Genomic DNA, 20,447 nt, shown 5'->3' on the forward strand with positions numbered 1-20,447 from the left:
TTATACTCGGGTCGGCTTATACTCGAGTATATACGGTACAGAAAAATTTGAAAGTTAAAGGTGGTCAAAATAGGGCAATTTCCAACATACTAATTTTGTTAGGGGGTATTCCGGTGAAAATGTATTTATTTATTTATTTATTTATTTTTTTTAAATCAACTGGTGCCAGAAAGTTAAACAGATTTGTAAATTACTTCTATTAAAAAAATCTTAATCTTTCCAGTACTTTTTAGTGTCTGTATACTACAGAGGAAATTATTTTCTTTTTTGCAACAGAGCTCTCTGCTGACATCTCTGTCCATTTTAGGAACTGACCAGAGCAGCATATGTTTGCTATGGGGATTTTCACCTACTCTGGACAGTTACTAAAATGGACAGAGATGTCAGCAGAGAGCACTGTGGTCATGATGTCAGCAGAGAGCTCTGCGTTTCAAACGGAAAACCATTTCCTCTGTAGTATTCTGCAGCTAATAAGTACTGAAAGGATTAAGATTTTTTAATAGAAGTAACTTACAAATCTGTTTAACTTTCTGGCACCAGTTAATAAAAAAAAATAAAAAAAAGTTTTCCACTGGAGTACCCCTTTAACCCCTTAAGGACCGAGGGTTTTTCTGTTTTTGCATTTTCGTTTTTTCCTCCTTGCCTTTAAAAAAATCATAACTCAATTTTGCACCTAAAAATCCATATGATGGCTTATTTTTTTGCGCCACAAATTCTACTTTGTAATGACGTCAGTCATTTTGCCCAAAAATCAACGGTGAAATGGAAAAAAAAATCATTGCGAGACAAAATTGAAAAAAAAAGCCTGTTTTGTAACTTTTGGGGGCTTCCGTTTCTACACAGTAAATTTTTCGGTAAAAATGACACCATCTCTTTATTCTGTAGGTCCATACGATTAAAATGATACCCTACTTATATAGGTTTGATTTTGTCGTACTTCTGGAAAAAAATCATAACTACATGCAGGAAAATTAATAAGTTTAAAATTGTTATCTTCTGACCCCTATAACTTATTTTTGCGCATATGGGGCGGTATGAGGGCTCATTTTTTGCACTGTGATCTGAAGTTTTTAGCGGTACCATTTTTGCATTGATAGGACTTATTGATCGCTTTTTATTCATTTTTTCATGATATAAAAAGTGACCAAAAATGCACTATTTTGGACTTTGGAATTTTTTTGCGCGTTGCGCAATTGACCGTGCGGTTTAATTAACGATATATTTTTATAATTCGGACATTTCTGCACGCGGCGATACCATATATGCTTATTTTTATTTACACTTTTTTTTAATGGGAAAAGGGGGGGTTGATTCAAACTTTTATTAGGGGAGGGGTTAAATGATCTTTATTCACTTTTTTTCCCACTTTTTTTTTTTGCAGTGTTATAGCTCCCATAGGGACCTATAACACTGCACACACTGATCTTTTACATTGATCACTGGTTTCTCATAGGAAACCAGTGATCGATGATTCTGCCGTTTGACTACTCATGCCTGAATCTCAGTCAGAACTCAGTCATTCGATCGGACAGCGAGGAGGCAGGTAGGGACCCTCCTGCGGTCCTGTAAGCTGTTCGGGATGCCGCGATTTCGCCACGGCTATCCCAAACAGCCCACTGAGCTAACCGACACACTTTCACTTTAGACACGGCGTTCAACTTTGAACGCCGCGTCTAAAGGTTTAATAGCGAGCGGCACCGCGATCAATGCCGCGCGCTATTAGCCACGGGTCCCGGCCGGGCCCGACCCGCTATGACCCGTCACGCCGTAGCCCCGCATTATAGATCGGGAACGGACACATGACGTTCCAGTAAGTCATGTGTCCTTAAGGGGTTAAAATAGTTTGTGATTTTTTGAAAAGTGGTACAATTATAAAAAGGCATATAACATGGGTAACATTTTAATCGTATTGATCTACAGAATAAAGAAAACATGTCATTTTTACCATAAATTGTACAGCGTGAAAACAAAACCTTTCAAAATTTTCTTTTCAATTTTCCCACAATAATAATTTTCGGGTTGCGCCGTGCATTTTATGGTAATTACAAAGTAAAATTGGTGATGCAAAAAACAAAGCACTCATACGGGTTTGTGGATGGAAATATAAAAAAGTTATGATTTTTAGAAGGCAACGAGGAAAAAGCGAAAATACAAAAAAAAAGAAAAAAAAAAAAAAAAATATATATATATATATATATATATATATATATATATATATATTATATATGTGTGTGTGTTTTTTTTTTTGTTATTTTTTTTTTTTTAAGCATTCAAAATTAGCCCTCCTCTCTTTTAGTTTACGTTCAAAAGGAGGATCATCCATGTGGTAATCGTCCAAAATTGTAGGCTAGGTTCACTCCATGGAAATTCAATTCTGAATTCCGGATATGAAATTGGGACGGGGATTCTGCTGCAGCAGTCACGTTTAATTCGATGTGACTATGCTTCTCAGTGCACACGGTACAATTTCCATGCCAGATCTTTCCGGAACAGAAATTCCTTTGTCCGTTTCCACACAGAATGAACATGGTCATTCTTTCTCCGGAAGCCTTATGGAATGCTTAACTGTCTATGCTTAACTGTGCAGTCCAAGCGCCGGAAAATTATGACAGTGCACGCACTGTACGGAACATGCGCTTAGAGTATCCATGTGGACATTCTGTCGCGAGTACATGCACAGTCATTATTCAGCAGCATAGTTTCGTGGAATTGATGACATGTGTAGAGGAGGATTGCTTTTTCAATTTTTTTTCCCCACAGGTCTCAACAAAATTTAAAATTTAAAAGGAAACTGCCCCATGCTTCCACTACAAGTTTTCAGAATTCTACAGAGACTAAATTGCACCATCCGCATTGGCGCAAATTCACACCCTTTTTTTCTAATCAGCTGAAAAAAGTGAAACTGGAGCACTAAAATATAGAAAACAAAAAAAAAATTGCACACGGAGCTTCAGCCTATCACCGGCCGCAGCGATGTCCCACCTCGGCCGGTGATAGGCTGAAGCTCCGTGTGACGTGTCGGGCTAACAGGAAGTAAGAAAAATACAGCCCGGGGACCAAACACCTGTACCGGAGCTCCGGGGGCTCGTTGGCAGGTAAGAGAAAGTGTGTTTTCTTTTATTTTGCAGCCCGGACGGGATCAAAGGAAAAAAGTGCGCGCCGGAGTACTCCTTTAATTGGTCTTAACAGTTTGATAAATCTCCCCCAGGGTGTTTAAAGGGATATTCTCATTTCAACAAACTTAGTTAAAAGGAAAACTGTCAGATATGTTCTCCCGCACTATCCTGGTGGAAAGTGCAGGAGACGCTGATTCCAACAAGCCCTACCTTACCCAGATCCGCCTGGCAGTTCGCCTGCAATTGTAGTTTTATTCTATGTGTACATCTTGCTGTAATTGGCACGGGCGGGGCATCTGTAGCTAACTGGCACTGATGTCAGAGCCGCTTATGAATATTCATCCCCCCTCCCTCCAGTTCTCTCTCTCTTCACCGCTCCTAACTGGAGGGAGGGGGGGGATGAATATTCATAAGCGGCGCTGATGTCAGTGCAGAAGCCCCGCCCGTGCCAGTTACAGCAAGATATACACATAGAATAAAACCACAATTGCGGGCGAACGGCCAGGCGGATCCGGGTAATGTAGGGCTCATTGGAATCAGAGTCTCCCGCACTATCCACCAGTACTGTGGATAGTGCGGGAGAAAATATCTGACCCTTTTCCTTTAAGCTTGTACATTGGCACGTCAAATGTAAACTACTTCCCTTGGTATTCTTGCTCCTTCCCTCCCTTTGTTAACAGTTCGTTGCCTAGGTTACTAACCTCCGTCCCTTCTGAAAGGCGCAGTGGAAGAAGGCAAGTTTGTTAAAGGGGTATTCCAGGCAAAAACATTTTATCCCCTATCCAAAGGATAGGGGATAAGATGTCTGATCGCGGGGGGCCCGCTGCTGAGACCCGTTGCGATCTCCCTATAGCACCCACATTTGATGCGTGGACTGCGTCTCTAGTTTCGGAAACCTCCGGCGAAAGGAGGGGGCGTGGCGTGACGTCACGTCCCCAGTTCTGGAAACCCAGAGGTTTCCGAAACTGGAGATTCAGCACCCGCAAGTGCTACAGGGAGATCGCGGGGGGTCTCAGCAGCGGGACCCCCACGATCAGACACCTTATCCCCTATCCTTTGGATAGGGGATAAAGTATTTTTGCCCGGAATACCCCTTTAAATGAACATATTTGCAGAACATTTCATTATTGATTACTTTCTTTTAATAAGTCTTTTACCTGCCCACAGGTTGTAGTTGGGATTGCATTTGAGTCCAGTTTACTTGATCTGCACTACCAGATGCAACCTATGGACAGGTATGGCGCTGTTTCTTGAGGAAAGTAGTCATGTTTTTCTAACATGTACAACCACTTTAAGGGTGCTTCACACGACCGTTATGCTCCCATTCATTTCAACGAGTCCACTGGCAATGGGTCCGACACTATTGTGGACTGTCCGCGGCCCATACAAGTGAATGGTTGTGCAACATGAAGTGGATTACCCCCAGGGGGAAGCCTGCTGCCAATATGACATATGCACACCATAAAGCAATGACCTGACTGGCTAATATTGATAGCTGCTCGACCCTTACAGCCATACCTACCTACAGGAGCATCCTATATACAGGGGGGGTAACTACCTGCAGGGGCAAGATACCCCCAGACTGACTGAAGTAGACCATAAAAATCCCTTGTGGGAAGCAACATCATCGATCTCAGCGAACATCACACGTTTCACTAAGGGAAAGCAGCTCCAGCCATCACATTAATAAATATTTGACCAAATACAGTTGATAAATATTAAGTTAATTTTTTACGGCCTGTGAATGATCACATAAATATCCAAATGGCCCTCAGTAAATAAAACCTTCCCCACCCCAGATTTATCTAGAAACAAACGTAATATTGCCGCATTACCAGACACCCAATAAAGGTGCACAGGCCACAACAGTCTATTGACCGACTGACTAAATTTTCTGAAAGGGAAAAATCAATAGTAAGAAATAAACAGAACTACTGGACTTAAGGGAAATGCTCCGTCCATATTACCAGAAGTATTACAAAGATGGACACAATGTATGAGATACATGAAATAATGAGCTAAACATTTCCCTCTGAAAGCCCCATATAACAGGACACTGCTTAATTACACCAAGATAAATAATAGGGATCGACCGATTATCTGTTTGGCCGATATTATCGGCCGATATTCACGATTTTGGAAGTTATCGGTATTGGCAATTACCTTGCCGATAACGCGGGCGCTTTAAATCAATGAACTGCAGCGGCTTTTCTCTCCCCTGCCTGTCCTCTGGCCAGAGACCGCCACCGCCCTCTTCTCTCCCCCTGCCGGTCCTGAGTCCAACCATCGCCGCTGCCCCCCCTGCCTATCCTCTAGCCAGAGACCACCGCCGCCGCTTGCTTCTCCCCCCCTGCCGGTCCTTAGTCCAACCACTACCACTGCCCCATTGCCTCCCCCATCCCCGGTTTTATAATGACCTGTTCCCGGGGTCTGCACTACTTCTGGCTCCTGCGGCGTCCTGCGCTGACAGCTCAGGACCCGTCCGAGCCAGAAGTAGCGCGGACCATGAGAACAGGTAATTATAACACCGGGGGGATGGGGGAGGCAATGGGGCAGCGGTGGTAGTTGGACTCAGGACCGGCAGGGGGAGAAAAGCAAGCGGCGGCGGTGGTTGGATTCAGAACCCCAAGACAGTCGGGGAGAGAGGCGGGTGGCGGCGGCGGTCTCTGGCCCCGCAAAAGCTGCTGCGGTATATTGATTTAAAGTGCCCGCTTTAAATCATTGATCTGCAGCGGCTTCTGCAGGGCCAGAAACAGTTTACCACACACACATTTTACCACTGATATTTTTTTGGGGGGGGGGGGGGGGGGGGGGGAAGAGTGAAAAATAGCTGATAACTTATACTCGAATATCGGTATAAGTTATCGGCTATCGGCCTGAAAGTTCACAGGTTATCGGTATCGGCCCTAAAAAAAAAAATCAATATCGGTCAATCCCTAATAAATAATGTCCTCCTCACCCCCCCCCCCCTAAACACACACACACACACACACAAACGCCCCCACTCCAGTCCTTCTGCTTCAAAGACGTGCACTCTGAGCAGGACCTGTCCACATGGACAAGTCTGCTGCTAATGATAGGATGAGTGGGCAGGTCCTGTTCCAGGCACTTGTCGAGGGAGGCTTTTTTTTTTCCTTTTTTGAAAAAAGTGCTAGCAAAGAAATTCATGAATAAAAAGGGAATTATTTCCTACCATTAATTCGGTTTCCACTAATCCTTCATGACTGCACCAAAATGGAGGTTGCTCCTCCCATCACTGTTGGGACAGGAAATATAGAGGGTTAAAAGGGCCCCTCCCCAAACACACCCCAGTGCTTTCCAAATTACTACCAGGATGTGAGATATAGTGAACCCAACACCAACAATATAGGGTGGGAGTTACGGTGGTCCCGTCATGAAGGACTGATGAAAACCAACTTACCCCCATACTGAACAAAAAGTTTCTCATCTGACCTCCATTCAGCTGTAGCTTCTAGGCATCACAGTAATCCTCCTAACATTGAGGGTATGAAAAACTTGTTCTGTTTTTTGGGGTTCTAACAAAAAGGCAAAATAATCTCTTCACAAAAAAAAATTAAAAATTAAAATAAAAAAAAGACACCTTGGGGAAAATATCTGGATGGTGTCTAAGAATTATTTTCTGCTCTGTAATCTTAAAAAAGGGTTCTCTAATAGAAAGGGCTTGAATTTCCCCTATACTGCAGGTGTAGTGATGGCAACTAAAAAGGCTGCTTCCCATGAAAGATAGCGATGCGGGGGGAACAATATATAAATGCGCTGCAGGGGACAATATATAAATGCGCTGCGGGGGGGGGGAGGGGGCCAAGATCTATAGAAGGGCTGTGGGGGCCAGATATATACCCCCCCCCCCTCCTCAGTACCGGCATTCAGGGCTCCTGCAGGGAATTTAAAATTAAAGGAAATACATCGTACATCGCAGGGGGGTGGAGCATGCCGCCTGCTCCCCTGTTTAATAACTTCTAATCACATCAGGTCTCAGAAGTGAGACCCGGTGTGATCAATCCCTCAGCCCCTGTGCTACAACCCCCATCATAGAACAGAGTCTGTTCCATGATGGGGGTAGTAGTAAAAACACTAATGTAGCCTCCCCAGCTGTCTGCAGACTCCCGCAGCCGGGGAATTACTACTCCCATCATGGAAACAAGTCTGTTCCATGATGGGAGTGTAGTAGTCCCTCAGCACTGCAGGAGTCTGCTGATGTCACCTCTTCTGAGCATGCTCAGAAGTAATAACGGATATTATAAACCAGGTGGAAATGGATGACATAAAGGCTCATCCGTTTGCCATAGACTTCAATGTTAAAAATAACGGCCGTTAATTTATCCATTTCTTGTGACGGAAAAAAAATTAGTGCATGTTCCGTTTTTTCTTCCTTCACAATTAACATCCGTTATTCATGACGGACCATAACGGGTCATAACAGATAATAAAAAAATCCCATAGACTTAAATGTGATTTTGTAATGGACGTTCATAACGGATCTTTTAATGGATGAATTTTATAGTGTGAAAGAAGCCTTAGAACGCACATCGCAGGACACGCTAAATGCTAAAGCCTTGAGAGACCCGCAGCCGCTCAGCCATCTGCAGAGACCCCCAAGCAGCCGAGCTAGTTCGGGGACGTCGGACCCCAAGACACGGAACCCCCAAGATGAGGGTACTGGCCTAGGGTGGATTTTTGTCCAGGAGGAAGGAGAACAAGGGAGGCCCCGATCAACCGTTTCGGCACACTTCCGTGCATCACCCCATCATCCTTATCCCTGTAGGACCAGGAAAAACACTGGGGTGTGTTTGGGGAGGGGCTCTTTTAACCCTCTATTTCCTGTCCCAACAGTGATGGAAGGAACAAAATCCATTGATGCAGTGGAAATACAGGTTCACTTATGGATGTACAATATAAAAACCTTTTGTCGTGCGCCCTACTGGGGAACTGCAGGTTAATAGAGGGGATTCCTGGTCTCTTGGTTGGAGTAAAGAGAATCAAAAATGATTGTCGCTCCTAAGGACTTGTCCTATCATGCATAAGGATACATACTAGATTTTCCGTAGAAATGCAAGGCTTACACTAGGATTCACCAATGGAAGCACAGTACAAATTGCCACAAATCCACGCAAGTATTAGACCACATCATTTTACTGTATCATAATAATAATAATAATTATATTAACCAAAAAGACTGTTAGCACTTGCTGTAGTGATTCTCTGCTTCTGGTTTACAGACGGTCCCTATGTGCCATAACTAGACATATAGAGCAGGCTTATATACAGAGGGGACCACTGGTGGTTCCTCCAGCAATTGTTACAAAGCGGCCAAGGTAGTAAAGATGGTGAATGCCTGAAAAGACATTAAGACCATGTTCTGCTAAGGCTGGGTTCACACTACATTTATCACATACGGGAACCGGATGCGGCTGGGAGATGGGAAAACCGGGCACGGCCCGTATCTCATTCATTTCAGAAAACCGGATACGGGGCATAAATGAGCCGACCAGAGTCACTATCTGACTCCGGTTGGGTCGGGTCCGGCTGGGATACGGGAGCAGCCCGGTTTTCCCATCTCCCAGTCAGATCCGGTCCCTATGTGTGATAAACGTAGTGTGAACCCAGCCTAACCGTCAACACCTTTTCGTGACCCAACTATGACTGATCCCAGTCATCGGTAGATATCTGTCATGTTAATTTTTTCTTCTATAGTTGTCAGGTGCTGTCACATCAAATGACAAATTTACATCCCATCATTGGAAGTCCATGCCACACCACAGATCACAACAGGCGGCTTGTCGTAACCTCCAGCATTGTCTAGGATAAACAACCTTCACTGACCAACCAAGAGCGATGAGTAATATAAATGTACCAGCACTCTCATGACCCAACATCGCTGTACCACTCTACACAGTATCTCAGAGGCCCCTCCATTTTAGGGAGTGGTGGAAGTCCACCTCAACAGTCCTAAAAACCAAGGATGACCACACAATGCACATTCACTCCCCAATGAAGAGAATAGCCATTTCATATGTCCCATACACTTCTCCACATACATAGGGCCCATGTACAGCCCCTTCTCCACGTACATAGGGCCCATGTACAGCCCCTTCTCCACGTACATAGGGCCCATGTACAGCCCCTTCTCCACGTACATAGGGCCCATGTACAGCCCCTTCTCCACGTACATAGGGCCCATGTACAGCCCCTTCTCCACGTACATAGGGCCCATGTACAGCCCCTTCTCCACGTACATAGGGCCCATGTACAGCCCCTTCTCCACGTACATAGGGCCCATGTACAGCCCCTTCTCCACGTACATAGGGCCCATGTACAGCCCCTTCTCCACGTACATAGGGCCCATGTACAGCCCCTTCTCCACGTACATAGGGTCCATGTACAGCCCCTTCACCACGTACATAGGGTCCATGTACAGCCCCTTCACCACGTACATAGGGCCCATGTACAGCCCCTTCACCACGTACATAGGGCCCATGTACAGCCCCTTCTCCACGTACATAGGGCCCATGTACAGCCCCTTCTCCACGTACATAGGGCCCATGTACAGCCCCTTCTCATCGTACATAGGGCCCATGTACAGCCCCTTCTCCACGTACATAGGGTCCATGTACAGCCCCTTCTCCACGTACATAGGGTCCATGTACAGCCCCTTCTCCACGTACATAGGGTCCATGTACAGCCCCTTCTCCACGTACATAGGGTCCATGTACAGCCCCTTCTCCACGTACATAGGGTCCATGTACAGCCCCTTCTCCACGTACATAGGGTCCATGTACAGCCCCTTCTCCACGTACATAGGGTCCATGTACAGCCCCTTCTCCACGTACATAGGGTCCATGTACAGCCCCTTCTCCACGTACATAGGGTCCATGTACAGCCCCTTCTCCACGTACATAGGGTCCATGTACAGCCCCTTCTCCACGTACATAGGGTCCATGTACAGCCCCTTCTCCACGTACATAGGGTCCATGTACAGCCCCTTCTCCACGTACATAGGGCCCATGTACAGCCCCTTCTCCACTCGGAACAGGGGGACTCAAAAACAAAAAGTCATGACAAATTAAACAAATAGTTATTACTCGCATTAAAGGGGTACTCCGGTTTTCTTTTTTAAACTGGTGCCAGAAAGTTAAACAGATTAGCAAATTACATCTATTAAACAATCTTCATCCTTCCAGTACTTCTTAGCGGCTGTATACTACAGAGGAAATTCTTTTTCGGATTTCTTTTTGTCTGTCCACAGTGCTCTCTGCTGACACCTCTGTCCATGTCAGGAACTGTCCAGAGCAGAATATGTTTGCTATGGGGATTTGCTCCTGCTCTGGACAGTTCCTGACACGGACAGAAGTGTTTGCAGAGAGCACTGTGGACAAACGGAAAAGAAATCCAAAAAGAAAAGAATTTCCTCTGTAGTATGCAGCCGCTAATAAGTACTGAAATAATTAAGATTATATTTTTTTCTATGTAAGTAATTTACAAATCTGTTTAACCTTTTGGCACCAGTTGATTTAAAAAAAAAAAGTTTTCCCACCGGAGTACCCCTTTAAACAGCCTACAATACCATGAAGCAGTGTTTCCCAAATGTGAAGCTCTCAGCTGTTGTGAAACCACAACTCCCAGCATGCCTGTATGATCTACATACTTGCCCGTCTGGCCCCACGTCACTTCTATTTACTTTACATGACATACTGGACTTGACAAACATGTGGACGAAATGCCACAAGAGCGGCGGCCACCAAAGAGTTGTGTGGGATTCTTTCAGAAAAAAGCACCACGCCTGTTCTTAGGTATGGTATTAAAGCTAGGCTTCAATGAACTGAGCAGCAATACCACACACAACTGAGGCCAACTGTGGCGCTGTTTGTGGAAGAAAGAAGTCATGTTTATGTCATCCCGGATAACCCGTGATCAATCACATTGCTCCAGCGACTTCACCTAACAGACGTGCTGGCCTGTACAGTATATGGCCGTTTTATTATTTCACTGTTCTGGACAGTTCTGCCAGTCATCCAGGATGTGAATATATAAGGCTTGGGGCTATAGGGCGACATATGTCCCGTTACCAAAATGTGTGGCTTGTATTGTGTGACTTTATTACAGTTGCGATTTATCACAAGGTGGTCACGGCTGCACGCAACTTTACACAGAGGTCAGTGCTGGCAAAGCCGGATTCAAGAACTCCATTACAGTTGGCTTTCCTGCATCCGTCATCCCGCAGTGGCATTGTGACCGTAGTGACTAGAGATGAGCCGAACTTACAGTAAATTCGATTCGTCACGAACTTCTCGGCTCGGCGGTTGCTGACTTTTCCTGCATAAATTAGTTCAGCTTTCCGGTGCTCCGGTGGGCTGGAAAAGGTGGATACAGTCCTAGGAAATAGTCACTAGGACTGTATCCACCTTTTCCAGCCACGGGGAGCACCTGAAAGCTGAAGGAAAAGTCATCAACTGCCGAGCCGGAAGTTTGTGACGAATCAAATTTACTGTAAGTTCGCTCATCTCTAGTAGTGACAATTGTTAGATACCAGGTCGCATACGGTGTCCCTCACGTTGTGCAGCCAAATTCACCATGTAGCCCTAGCCTTAAATGGTTACTCTGGTGGAATTATTATTTTTTTTAATAATCAACTGGTGCCAGAAAGTTAAAACAGATTTGTAAATTACTTCTATTTAAAAACCTTTACTTATTAGCAGCTGTATGCTCCACAGTTCTTTTCTTTTTGAATTTCTTTTCCATCTGACCAAAGTGGCCCTTCGCTGACACCTCTGTCCATATCAGGAACTGTCCAGAGCAAGAGAGGTTTTCTATGGGGATTTGCTCCTACTCTGACAGTTCCTAAAATGTACAGAGGTGTCAGCAGAGAGCACTGTGGTCAGACAAAGTAAATTCAAAAAGAAAAAAGAACTTCCTCTGTAGTATACAGCAGCTAATAAGTACTGAAGGGTTAAGATTTGTAATAGAAGCAATTTACAAATCTGTTTAACTTTTTGGTACCAGTTGATTTAAAAATAAAAAAGTGTTTTCCAGTGAAGTACCCCTTTAGAGGAGATATCCAGTGCTGGAATACTTATCCCCAATCCTAAGGATATGGGATAAGTTTCAGATTGCGGGGTGTCCGACTGCTGGGACCCCCGCAATCTCCTGTACAGGGCCCCGCGGGAAAGGGGCGTGTTGACCACCGCACGAAGCGGCAGCTGACAGGCCCTCTCAGCACAACTCTATGGCAGAGACCGAGGGCCTTCGTCAATCTCCGGCTCTGCCATAGCGATGTATTGATGATTCGTGTCAGCCGTCACTTTGTGCGGTGGTCAACACCTGGTATCTGGCCAGCGAGCCGGTGCCCCGTACTGGAGATCGCGGGGAGCCACAGCGGTCGGACCCCCCGCTGTCTGAAACTTATCCCCTATCCTTAAGATAGGAGATACGTTTTTCAGCACAGGAATACTCCTTTGAAGCAGTGTTTTCCAATTCCAACCAGGGTGCCTCCTGCTGTTGCAAGACAACTCCCAGCATGCCCGGACAGCCAGCGGCTGTCTGGCATGCTGGGAGTTGTAGCTTTGCAACAGCTGGAGGCCCCCTGGTTGGAAAACACTGCCTTAAAGGGTTGACAGGATTAAGCGGTGATGTCACTGTGTCAGGCACAGCACCATCCTGCCATTGTAATATGACATCATAAGGTGGTGGGCAGGGCTGGACAGTGGCAGGGGATGGGCACAGTGTGCTGAAATTTTATTATTTCACTGTTGGAACATCCCCATAGACTTGTAGCAGAAACATGAGGTAAGTACCAGAGGGCATCTCCCATAGCAACCGGGGCAGCACCAAAAACAGAGCCACCATAGGTAGGTTAGTGTATGTGGGAGATACCATCACCCCAGTGTTCACCAACCTCTAATCTAGAGCAGCATGATGGGAGTTGTAGTTTTACAACAGCTGTGGAGCTACAGGTTGAGGGTGACTGAAGTAAACCCCATGGAGAGTACTCCAAGCACCCTCTCCCTGCCATGGCTGATGGGAGGAGGTCACCGGCCCTGGAGACGTCACTAACAACACAGGTGCTGAGCACAACAATGCCTCCGGCCGCCGTGACGTCATGCCCGTGCAGGCTAGAGCCCAGTGTGACCTCACAGGTCTATACAGTATCCAGAGCCCCGGGCTCCACATCCATGTGCCCAGCCCCGAGCAGGAAGCGGATCCCCTCCTCCCAGTACACTGCTGGATGATGTGGGGGGGATCCCTTCCTGTAGATCCCCCAGAGCTACATGCCAGGGATCAGTCACCCACCGAGCAGCGATCGATCACGCGTCCTGATCCCAGCGGCGGCGGCGGCTGACCATGTCCCGGGATCCCGATGCCTTCCGGTGCCCGTCTGCTGAAGGTAGCTCGGATGGTGGGTCGAGGCAGGGCCGGCTCGCTCTTCCTTTGCGGTAATGAATGTAATAAAGATGGCCAGAGGAGGAGGAGGAGGAGGAGGGACCTCACACACACATACTGGAGGGAAATGTTCCGTGTCAGAGGGGAACGCGCAGCGGAAACCGAGCCCGGGCCCGCCTCTTCCGCGACAGCACAGGCCCAGGAGCCGCACTCTGGGCCTGGACGAATCGGCAGCGCAACAGACGGCAACCCCTCCCTTCACCCGCGACACCGCCAGGGGGCGTCAGGAGCAGAGGGGAAACGGAGCGCAGGGAAGCCCCGCCCACAGTCTGAGATCGCTGGCCAATCAGGAGACAGGCCTCCGGAGCCGTCAACTCCCTCATCCTAGTCAGTGGAGAGAGAGCGGGGCGTGGTCACGTGGTGATGGTAATAACATACGATTGTGATTCTAGTACGGCTTGTTCTCCCGTCTCCGCGTCCACGCGGGGGGTGGGGCTAAGCCTGTTCCCTCTCACACGATTGGTCAGCCCGAGGTGTCAGTCTTAGGGATTCCCCAGGGAAGGCGGGGAAGGTTCGGACAGCTGGTGCTGGCCAATAGGACGGGGGTTGAGGTAGTCACCTCATAGGGATGGCACTGCCTGGCTGTGATGTCAGTGCCTGCGCCGTGCACTGTGCCCTCACTAACCAGAGGAGATGAGTGGGCTGCTTACTGGCACGGCTCTCACACAGCTCTGCCCGGACAAACGTAATGACATCACTGATGACACCAATACATAAGAACGTGTCCACTGGGGAGTCATAGCAATGTATATCAGGTTGGCATTTGTGCATTAAAAAGAAGAAAACAATATATTTTAAAAGTTTGTTCAGACGAACAAAAAACGCAATTTTACTTAAAAAAAATAAAATCCCATTGACTTCAAAGGGGAATGTTCAAAAAAAATAGATAAATATGACACCAAGCACTCACCAGTAATACACAGTGTACATTTAATATGCCATAGTGGAGTACAAGGACGCTATTTGGCGTAGGAGCCATAAAAAGCGTGCCATAGGCAGACAGCTGAGGAAGGCTCCCACGCCAAAAAGCGTCCTTGTACTACACTATGGCATAATAATTCTACACTGTGTATAACTGGTGAGTGCTGGGTATCATCTTCTACCTGTGGCTTTACCCTACCCTTGTGCACCACCGCAGATTCCACGGAAGTGCCGACATATCCCTATATAAAAAATAAATAAAGTGACATCACCTTTTAGTGCAGTTCATACTATGGAATTTCTGAACAGAATTACACTTTGAGATTCCAGAACTGTTAATAGGATTCACAGTACGGAATGTCAGCAACGGAGCTTTCCACCGCTAAAATTAATCTGCTGATAGAATGAGCTTTTTCATTCTTATGGCAGAATAGCGCACGGAATACATCGGTATCTATGGATACCAACAATATCTGTGCAGACCCATTATCAGCGCTGGCTGCCCTTGGAACCTCTGTATGTTCCGTAGTGTGAACGCAGCCTAATAAAGCTGCATGAATTCCAGCTGTTCTGGTACTTCCTTCCTTCTGCTATCCACGTCACCACTGCTGCATTGTCTCCTGCTGTATACTGCTGCTGTATACCGCTGCTCTGGTGACATGGGTATATGGATACGTCATCACAGCTAGAGCCCAATATTCCATCATCGAGTCAGGGTGAGGGCCTGCCCTTATTCTGCACATATATAGATGCCAGTAGACAACTCTGTTTTGGGATGCATTAAAGGGGTACTCCGGTGGAAAACATATTTTTTTTTTTTAAATCATCTGGTGCCAGAAAGTTAAACAGATTTGTAAATTACTCCTATTTAAAAATCTTATTCCTTCCAGTACTTATCAGCTGTTGTATGCTCCAGAGGAAGTTCTTTTCTTTTTGAATTTCTTTTCTGTCTGACTACAGTGCTCTCTGCTGACACCTCTGTCCGTGTCAGGAACTGTCCAGAGCAGGATAGGTTTGCTATGGGGATTTGCTTCTGCTCTGGACAGTTCCTGACACGGAAAGAGGTGTCAGCAGAAAGCATTTCCTGTGGAACACAGCAGCTGTTGGGTGTGTCTGACTAAGGGTGGGTTCACATTACGTTTTACGCTCCCGTATGTAATTCATTTCAATGAGCCGGCCGGAGTGAAACGTTCGGTCCGGTCGGCGAATTTTTGCACCGTATGCGCTTTTACGACCGGACCTCAAACCGTGGTTGACCACAGTTTTAGGTCCGGTTGTAAAAGCGCATACGGCGCAAAAATGAGCCGACCGGACCGAACGTTTCACTCCGGCCGGCTCATTGAAATGAATGACATACGGGAGCGCATACGAAGGCATACGGGAGCACGAGGTTTTAGCTCCCCCCTGCCATATGCGCTCCCGTATGGGAGAAAACGTAGTGTGAACCCAGCCTAAGGCTGGGTTCACACTACGTTTTTGCCATATTGTTTTCAATACGTTTTTCTAAAGAAAACCGTATGGCTAAAAAACGGATGGAACAGTTTGGAAAAAAGTAAACCGTGTGCGGTTTTAAACAGTATACTGTTTTTAAAAGTGCATACAGTTCTGTCAGTTTTTATAGTAAAAAAAAAACCATACGTTTTTGAAAATTTTGTCCATTTTTAATGGGAGGGGTCTTGGGTGGGGACTTTAGGATTCAAATGCGCATGTGCAAAGTAAAAACGTATACGTTTTTCCCATATGGAACCGGATACATGTGCGTTTCCCATTGACGTCCATGTTAAAAAAAATGTATGCGGTTGCAGTACGGTTTTTAAACCGGAGACAAAATCGTGGTCAGAGGTCAGAGAAGAATCTTCGGGCTGATGCTTTAGCTAGATCTTCTGAGGTACAAGACCTGGAACCCCATCTGCAACATATTGTCCCTCCGGATCGTCTTATTTCTGCAGCACCGGCAAGTCTTCAGCGTCTCCCCCCTGGGAAGACTTATGTTTCTCCTCATTTGAGACTCCAGATCTTGAAATTGGGTCATTCTTCTCTGTTGGCAGGTCATGTCTGTATCCGTAAATCCTTGCAACTAATTTCTCAACAGTATTGGTTGCCCACTCTGAAACGGGATGTCATGGACTTTGTTCGTTCTTGCTCTGTTTGTGCCTGGGACACAACGCGCCAAGCCTGCCGGTCTACTACTGTCACGGATCGGCAGGCTGGAGGTGGATCCTCTGTGTCAGAGAGGGTTTGGCGAGGACCGTGTCGGTGGACCGGTTCTAAGTAGCTACTGGTTTTCACCAGAGCCCGCCGCAAAGCGGGATGGTCTTGCAGCGGCGGTAGCAACCAGGTCGTATCCACCGGCAACGGCTCAACCTCTCTGACTGCTGAGATAGGCATGGTACAAGGGATAAGGCAAGAGCAAGGTCGGACGTAGCAGAAGGTCAGGGCAGGCAGCAAGGATCGTAGTCAGGGGCAACGGCAGGAGGTCAGGAACACAGGCTAGGAACACACAAGGAACGCTTTCACTAGGCACAAGGGCAACAAGATCCGGCAAGGGAGTGCAGGGGAAGTGAGGTATAAGTAGGGAGTGCACAGGTGGAAACTAATCAAGCTAATTGGGAAGATTGGACCAGGCACCATCATTGGTGCACTGGCCCTTTAATTCTAGAGAGCTGGCGCGCGCGCGCCCTAGAGAGCGGAGCCGCGCGCGCCAGAGCATGACAGCCGGGGACCGGGACAGGTAAGTGACTTGGGACGCGATTCGCAAGCGGGCGCGTCCCGCTGTGCGAATCGCATCCCCGACGGCCATGACAGTGCAGCGCTCCCGGTCAGCGGGACCGACCGGGGCGCTGCAGGGAGAGAGACGCCGTGAGCGCTCCGGGGAGGAGCGGGGACCCGGAGCGCTCGGCGTAACAGTACCCCCCCCCCCCCTTGGGTCTCCCCCTCTTCTTGGAGCCTGAGAACCTGAGGATAAGACTTTTGTCCAGGATGATGTCCTCAGGTTCCCAAGATCTCTCCTCTGAGCACTCAGCTCCAAAGGGTCCAAGATAACGTGGTCCGAGATTAAAACTGGGGACACGGAAGCGGATAAACTTGGTGGAGAGCCACACAAAAACAGGGGGGGTTCTTCTTTTTCCTTCGGCAAGCTTCTTCACCCGGGATGAGGCTAGTATGAGGGATTTAAGAGTCTTTTCCCAGATGGTGGCGAAGCCCCGGAAAACCTCATCAACAGCGAGCACACAAGAAGGCGTGGGGGTGGGGAGGGAGGGAAGAGGGTCAAGCCCGGCACGGGGCAGAGTGTCAACAGGACGGGAGCCGTGAGGAGGAGACACAGCATAGTCCAGACAGGCCTTGGGGAGGCCAGGTAAAGGGGGAGACACAGAGGCTTGACTGACGGGACTGGGAGCAGACGTGAGGCACTTCCTGTGGCAAGAAGCACCCCAGCTCCCGATCTCCCCGGTGGTCCAGACAAGGGCAGAAGATGGGGGTTGGAGCCATGGCAGACCGAGGAGGACTTCAGAGGAGCATTTGGGCAAAACAAAAAGTTCCATGCTGAAGAGCAGGGGTTCTGTGCGGTAACGCACAGTGCAGTGTAGAAGTAAATCTTCTTTCTTCCTGCGGCGAGTCCTCTCTTCAGGGGTCAGGCGGGACCGATCCAGTTGCATAGCCTCCTCGGCGGGAGGCACAGGGGTGGATTGCAAAGGATACTGTAAGAGAGGTGCTACGGGCGGTGTGGCACATGGCAGGGCCTTCCCAGGCAGGAGACCACGGCAGAGTCTAGAGTCCTCATCAAATTTGTCCGGCAGGGACAAGCAGGGGTTAGGAGCGGCCGGTTGCTGCGGAGGAGTTGCAGGAGCCGGTGGAGGAGATGGTTGTTGCAGCTGCTGTGTCTGTGACTGAAGTTGCTGTATCTGCGGCAGCAGCTGCTGTATCTGTGACTGAAGTTGCAGTGTCACGGTGGTCAAGTATGCCAGCTGGTGATTTCGTTGGGTGATCTTTAGGGCTTGCTGGGCGATCACCGTGGAAATGTCGGCAAGACTTGACAGCGGCACCTCAGCGGAATCCATGGCCGGATCTACTGTCACGGATCGGCAGGCTGGAGGTGGATCCTCTGTGTCAGAGAGGGTTTGGCGAGGACCGTGTCGGTGGACCGGTTCTAAGTAGTTACTGGTTTTCACCAGAGCCCGCCGCAAAGCGGGATGGTCTTGCAGCGGCGGTAGCAACCAGGTCGCATCCACCGGCAACGGCTCAACCTCTCTGACTGCTGAGATAGGCATGGTACAAGGGATAAGGCAAGAGCAAGGTCGGACGTAGCAGAAGGTCAGGGCAGGCAGCAAGGATCGTAGTCAGGGGCAACGGCAGGAGGTCAGGAACACAGGCTAGGAACACACAAGGAACGCTTTCACTAGGCACAAGGGCAACAAGATCCGGCAAGGGAGTGCAGGGGAAGTGAGGTATAAGTAGGGAGTGCACAGGTGGAAACTAATCAAGCTAATTGGGAAGATTGGACCAGGCACCATCATTGGTGCACTGGCCCTTTAATTCTAGAGAGCTGGCGCGCGCGCGCCCTAGAGAGCGGAGCCGCGCGCGCCAGAGCATGACAGCCGGGGACCGGGACAGGTAAGTGACTTGGGACGCGATTTGCAAGCGGGCGCGTCCCGCTGTGCGAATCGCATCCCCGACGGCCATGACAGTGCAGCGCTCCCAGTCAGCGGGACCGACCGGGGCGCTGCAGGGAGAGAGACGCCGTGAGCGCTCCGGGGAGGAGCGGGGACCCGGAGCGCTCGGCGTAACAACTACATCCTTTCCTGTTCCTGATCTGCCCTGGTCTAACATTGCAATGGACTTTATTATGGATCTTCCTTCTTCTAGCGGCAATACAATCATCTGGGTTGTTGTGGACCGATTTTCTAAGATGGCCCATTTTGTGTCTTTGCCTGGGTTACCATCTGCATATTGTCTCTGATCGAGGAGTCCAGTTCATCTCTAAATTCTGGAGGGCACTCTGTTCACAACTTCAAGTTAATTTGGATTTCTCCTCTGCCTATCACCCAGTCTGATGGTCAAGTTGAGAGGGTGAATCAGATTTTGGGGGATTATCTTTGGCACTTTGTCTCCGCCCGATATGACGACTGGTCTGATCTTCTACCCTGGGCTGAGTTTTCGTACAACCATAGGGATACCAAATCCACAGGAACTTCACCCTTCTATGTAGTCTATGGACTTCATCCTCGTCCTCCTCTACCCTTACCTTCTTCCTCCGGAGTCCCTATGGCTGATGAACTAGTATGGAACTTCACCGCCATTTGGAAGAAGACTTGTCTCTCCCTTCTTCGTGCCACGAACCTTATGAAATCTCAAGCAGACAAGAAAAGGCGTCCTACTGAATTTTCACCCAGGGACAAGGTAGGGCTGTCATCTAAACATATCCGCTTCAGAGTACCTTGCTACAAACTGGGACCAAGCTATTTGGGGGCCTTTCAAGGTCAAGAGACATCTTAATCCAGTGGCTTATTCGCTACATCTGCCTTCCTCCCTCCGAATCCCAAATTCTTTCCACGTCTCCCTCCTGAAACCAGTCTCCTATAACCGCTTCACTAAAAAGGAAATTTCTCCCACTCCCATCTCTGGTACCTCTGATGTATATTCTGTCAAGGAAATTCTGGACTCCAAGCTTATCAGAGGTAAACGTTTCTTTCTTGTAGATTAGGAGGGATTTGGTCCTGAAGAGAGGTCTTGGGAGCCACAGGAGAACATCCTGGATCAGGATCTTCTCAAAAGATTCGTGAGCAGTAAAAGGAGGGGGAGATTACAGGAGGGGGGGTGCTGTAACATATTGCGCTCCGGCCACAGACACTTGCCGTGAGCGCAGCGTCCCCATGTCCCCGACCGTTTTGCCTACCCGTGTCTCCTAACCTTCCTGCTAGTTTTTTTTTTACTCTGAACCTTTGCCATCTGCCT

At 48.0% G+C, this 20,447-nt stretch overlaps 1 protein-coding gene across 4 annotated transcripts in view; it reads right to left on the minus strand.

Moving 5' to 3' along the window:
- CSNK1G3 (casein kinase 1 gamma 3) overlaps positions 1–14,166 on the minus strand; it is a 142,682-nt gene extending 128,516 nt beyond the window's left edge. Inside the window, exon 1 of one of the 4 annotated variants that reach the window (XM_056537337.1) lies at positions 13,425–14,166. The gene's annotated coding sequence lies outside the window, so the exon portion shown is untranslated. The remainder of the gene's footprint in view (positions 1–13,424) is intronic. The other 3 variants (XM_056537336.1, XM_056537339.1, XM_056537338.1) reach the window with 3 other exon arrangements.
- Between the last annotated feature and the right edge of the window lie 6,281 nt (positions 14,167–20,447).

Source organism: Hyla sarda, chromosome 1 (assembly GCF_029499605.1).
Source record: "Hyla sarda isolate aHylSar1 chromosome 1, aHylSar1.hap1, whole genome shotgun sequence".
Classification (NCBI taxonomy): Eukaryota; Metazoa; Chordata; class Amphibia; order Anura; family Hylidae; genus Hyla; species Hyla sarda.